This window comes from Martes martes, assembly GCF_963455335.1.
Source record: "Martes martes genome assembly, chromosome: 2".
In the NCBI taxonomy this organism is placed as follows: Eukaryota; Metazoa; Chordata; class Mammalia; order Carnivora; family Mustelidae; genus Martes; species Martes martes.
In genome coordinates, this window is record NC_137889.1 from 100,380,397 (window position 1) to 100,386,396 (window position 6,000).

The following is a 6,000-nucleotide window of genomic DNA, read 5'->3' on the forward strand; positions in this document are numbered from 1 at the left end:
AGGGAAGATGCATCATTAGGCTTTCAAAGCTGCTGGAAGTTTTTCCAGGTTGGTGTTGAAACAGACTTGAAATAACCAATCAGCTCAGCTGCCTGTCTATAGAATGACACGAATGACATTTCTGTGATTTTAGATAGGATTTTTTTTGTCTTTTAATTCTTCATATGGCATTTTGGGGGCAAAATCATCTTTCTGTTTTGTGTTCCTTTGGGAACAATTTCCCCTTCCCACATTTCTGGTTTCAGACTTCTGTGATTCCAAACATGAGCTTTTAAAGATATACTTAATATTTTATTTTTCAGCTTTCTGTTTTCTATGACTGCTTGGAATATTATGAAAATTGTTTAAGATCTCATTTCTTTCCTCACTTCAAATCTCACATTCCAATCTGCTCCAAACTCAAGTCTCAAGATGAAAATTAAGCAACTTTTTAAAAAACCTTCTGATGGTTTCTATCTATCACACAGAACAGGAATATTAGGGTTTAATAATATATGTGGAGGGATGTTTATTGCAACACGTTGTGATAGCAAAAAATTGGAAATCACCTAAATATTCATCAGAAGAGGCATGGTTGATTGATTACAGAGCATGCATGCTATGGTACATTGTGCAGACAGTAATTCTGCAGATATTTGATGAACAGGACCACAATGTTCCAGTCTTGAAAGAATTTCCTCAAAAAGAAAATTACAGATGAAAATGTATTAGCATGATTCCATTTCAAAGACAACAATAAGAAAACTCATTAAGGGAACATAGAGTTGTAACAACAGGAGACATATAGATGCATAAACACAAAACTAAAATTGTTTCTGTATCCTGGGAAGGTAAGATTGAACAATTATCATCAAATTTTCCTTTACGCAGCTTGGTGTTGTTTGGACGAAGACAACAAACATGCTTTCCTTTTGTAATAGAAAAAAATAATTTTATTTTAGAAAAAATTTATTTCCTCTCTATGCTTTCCTTAAGTGAAGCCCATTTAGCTTTGAACTGAAGCAAAGACAACTCATACAGGGATAAACTAAGAGATGGTCACTGCCTTCTGCTCTCCCTCCCTCCTCTCTCAGTGTGGTCTCCTAGACATTGTCCCTCTCCTTCCCCCGCCCCCACTTCTTCAATTTTTTAATGTAGGGAAAGCAGTTCAGAGAACTTTAGTGACTTGCCCAAGGTCACACAGCTATGAGTAGTGGACGAAAGCTAGAATGCTTTCTCCTGTATTGCTCAAAACAGGTCACTGGAGTGCTCAAATGGAAGGGGAGACTCAAGCTTATTCCCCCCAAAATGGGGGAACATTCCCTAAACAAGCAAATAACTTCATTGTGGCATCAAGTTTTATCCTACAAACTAATGTTAACTTATATTAGCTGCTGCTACATGCAACAATATAGCCGCATCTTACAAATGTGTTGTTAGGATAAGAAGCCAGTTGCAGGGGAAACATATGGAGTGAGAGCTGCTGCTGGGGGTGGTGTCAGAGAAGGGGCACACGGGGGCTCTGGAAGAGCTCCGTTTCTTCATCTGGCTGCTGGTTGCCTGGACGCATCCCCTGTGCGAAAGTATAGCAAGCGGTATGCTTATGATCACTCGCTTTTCTGTATGCATGTTATGCAGTGTTCATTAATAATTAATGTGATTTTTACATGCATTATATTCTCGTATCTGCTGACATATATATTTTTTCAAGTCTTGAGATAAAGTTGACCATTAATAGAAACATGCAGTATTCATTTTGCCACTTTACCTAGCACTCGGCAAACTCTGGGAGTCTCTAGAAGTGTCAATACCCTGGTATTGATGACAGGCATTGGGTCATGGCTGTCTCTGGCATGCGGCAGTAGCTCAGGATATTCTGGGACAGTCAACAGAATGTTCCAGAGCTTGGGCAGTGGAGTTACACTGCCTGAGTTTGCATAATGACTCCACCTTTCCTGGGAGTATAACTAAGGACAAGTAATGTAACTTTCTTTTACGCCAGTCGCCAGTCGGGTACACCTCAATAGGGGTGTGAGAATTGATTGGGATAATCCATTTAGAGCACTTAGTACAGGGACTGGCCCATAGTAAGCATGGGAACAAGTGTTAATGTTTGCTAACTATTGTTAGGCTGTGAGCAAATTTTAATCCTTCTCCTCACACGTGTCTCTCCCATCCCCAGCCCCCATACCAGGACATCCCACATTGTTTGTATGTATCAGATGCTCAACATTTTTTCAGTTGAATCGGGTCTAGTGATTCCCCACAGTCTGTAGGAGAAAGTCCAATCTTCTTCAGTTTCATTTCAGTTCCTACCTATTCTCCGGGTTCAGTTTCTTCACTGTTCTATATTAATCCCCTGTTCCTACCACACAAGTCTAAAACCATTTCCAGTATGCCTTGTGCTTTTCTCTCTCAGAGGGTTTCTTTGCTTGTCTTGCATTCTCCCCACTATCTGAAACAGCCTTCCTCCTCTGTACCTTCCGTAACTTCATGAATCTTTTAAGACTGATTAAATTGATCTCCTATGGCCATGCTTCTAATCTTTTTTAATTCACAAAACCCGTTGAGAATCTGACAACTTCAATCTGACAATTATCCTGGAAATAAATATGTACTTATATACAAACCATCCTGTTTTGGAAGTTTCACAATCCCCCTGAATCCCGGTCCAGCCCCTCATCTCTGGTCCTTGGGCGACCGTCACCATCATGAAGTGACTCTTACTTCACTGCCCACACTAATTCCTCTCTGGACAAATACATTGTTTCTTCTTTTGCTGTTTACTCCCACATCCGTGTGTGTGTGTGTGTGTGTGTGTGTGTGTGTGTGTGTGTGTGTGTTTTTCTCCCACGGAGAATGTAAGATGTCTGGAGACTGGCCCATTATATCATGCAAGAGACTCCTGGGTCAAATGAGATCTCTGACTACATAATCTTTAAAAGGGGAGGGGTCATCAATCAAGAAAGACTCTTTGCTGTAATCAGAAAGTGACCATTTTCTGCTAGCAGGCAGGGTGATCAAGGGTGCAATGAGATCTGACTTTCACTGCTGAGCATGTAGGCTTAGTGGAATTACAAGGAAGGAGAAATCAACCAGATACATTTCAAGCCTGTGGACCCTTCTTATATTTATAACAACATGTTTTCCTAGTAACAGTTTATTTTGCTGAAAACATTTAAATAAAAACTTCCAGAGCCTCTCTGAGAAGATGGTTTTGCATTCCCCCGTCAAACACCTGCCTGATTTTAATGTGCTACTATTTTAGTCCCTGTAAACATATACCCCCTTCCATAAGACTGGAGTTGGTCTCTGTATAATTATCACACACACGGCCTCTAAGAATAGAAATAGGTGCAGAGTCTTTTGGGTTTGTTTTTTTTTTTTTTCTAACTCTGGCGAACTGTCCTCTCTGTATGCCCATAGTGGCTACAGAAGCCAACTCATGGGCAAGAAAACCATTTCTAACTCAACACAACACACTTTTAATACAGCAGCTCACAAAACATGCTCTTACTGACTTTGGGATATGATCTGGATTAAACCTAACAGACTGATCCAAAATAGCCCTGAATCCCTGGAACCTCATTTCCTTCCCTGTTCCTGGTGAATTTCAGGGTCTGACAGATAGAGACCCTGCCTTAGTAACGATCAGATTGGGATTAATGAGTTCTTGGGCCCAGAAGACACCCATCCCGTGGGCCTTCTCGCCTTCTGAAGGCCCATTTAATTCAGAGGAATCACAGGCTGGTTGGGATTCCAGGACTGTGCTCAAGGCAGACAGCAGTAAGATCAAAATGATCCTTGGAGATCCCTTAAGTTGCTCATAAAGTCTGATTTCAGGGTTTTCAGTATACAACTTACATAATATGTGAATCTGCATAATTACATAAAATATGTAATATAAAAGTGCGTGTGTGTATTCAATATATAATAAATACAAAATAACATTCGATAACATTTTATTTCCCAGCCTCCCAACCCCACAGAGTAGTTGAATTTGCATAAATCAAGTGCACTTGGGTTGAAGAATGCTATTTCAGACATTAGAGACACCTTTTGGCCTCTGAGTTCTATTCTGAAGCCTTGCTCCCCATTCTGGGTTCAAAACGAGCCCACTTGGAACCAGTTGTAGACCTTAGATACTGTTTCCATGCAAAAAGCTTAGTGAATACCAACAACCTTAACTGGACAAATCAAATGGTCACCCGAAACCCACCTAATTATCTAGAAAGACTGGCAGGTTTTTCTTTCCAAGACAGAGCCCCGTTCTTTTCAAATTCCCGTTTGTTATTTGTTGCCTTTCCTCTATGAAATGATTCATTTACATGGTTGACTTTTGGAGTAGTACTTGAGTTTTTTTTAAGCCACGACATTTAAAATATGTTGCATTTCTGGTACTGTGGCACGCAGTACAAATAAACCATTTGAAATGGCTGAAGTGAACACTTCACGTATGCGTGTATTCCTATCTGCAGTGCAAGTGGGCGTGGGGAGGACTGGAGTTCCCAGCTTCTTTTTTTTTAAAGATTTATTTTATTTTATTTATTTGACAGACAGAGATCACGAATAGGCAGAGAGGTAGGCAGAGAGAGAGGAGTAAGCAGGCTCCCCGCTGAGCAGAGAGACCGATGCGGGGCTGGATCCCAGGACGCTGGGATCATGACCTGAGCTGAAGGCAGAGGCTTTACCTCACTGAGCCACCCAGGCGTCCCTGGAGTTCCCAACTTCTAAGCAAAGTGTTTTGCCTCTCAGAATGCACTTCTAGACCTCACAGTTACCCTTTTGCTGTGGATGGGTGTGTCTTCCTCAGTTCTCGCTTTGCAGAGCTGCACTTTTGAAAGTTCAGCTCCGACAGCTGCTTGCACAAAGAGGACCATACTGAAGACTCCATGGAGAGAGTAAGAATGTTCTCCCCTGTGTCTGGTGAGTAGAGAATGTAGAGCACTCTTAATGAGACACCCGGCATCTCTCCAACCGTGGTAATAATAGCTAATAGGGTCAGGGTGAGGGTTAGGGAGATAAGACATGTGAAGGGCTTAAAATGTTGTCCAGCATAAAGAGAAGCCTCCGCTGTTGTTGGTGCTGCTTCCATGGGTGGCCTCGTGACTCCAGTCACCCTGGGAATGAGTTTCGATCTTTTTGGAACCATCTTGTGAAGTTTTCATAACTTATTGTCCCAAGATACGTCAAAGGTATATACAAAAGGCAAGCAGAGATCATCTTTAATACAAGATATTCATTTAGTAACAAAGATTCAGCCAAGCCTTTCGTCTTTGATAGCCTCAGGGGGAAAGGCAGTGGGCTTGTCATTTCCCTGTTGGAGGATGAGTAGAGATCTGCAGGAAGAATGAATATGTAGGTCATTTAGTTCAACCCGCTGGGTGTAAGGCCAACAAAATGGAGAACAGGGGATGCACCAAGATAACAGATACTTGTCACCATCAGTAGGTCTATCCTACACTAGGTCTTCTCCCTTCATTTGTCAATTTCCATGGAGAAAGGAAAGCCAAAATCACACTTAACCATGAAACTGAAGCACAGCCCAATCTCCTTTAAAGAAAGCAAACTTTATGTAGTCTTTTAAGTTAATCCTACTATGGAGATGTAGCTAAGCCCACGAAGCTGTATCTTGTCAAATGCTTTTTCTGTATCAATTGAGTGGCCCCAGTGGTTCTTCTCTCTTCTCTTATTGATTTGTTTCTATCACACTGATTGATTTGCTAATGTCGATGAGCTTTGAAAGAGAAAGTTCCAAAGTAGCTTCAAAGAATTCAGAGGAGATAGGCTATGAGGGAAGTAGAACTCTCTGGAAGCCACAATGCCCACTAAGAGAAACTAGGCCTTGCGGTCAGCTCAAGACATGAAGACCTTTCCAGCCTCACAGAAGGGGAGAGGCAACTGTCATATCCAGGCCTCAAGAGAACTGAAAGCCTGGATTGCAGAGAAGAAGCAGCGTGATGAGATCTGTGCACCAAGAAAGTTTTGCCAACATCCCAGTCTGTGGAAAGCTCTTTGACA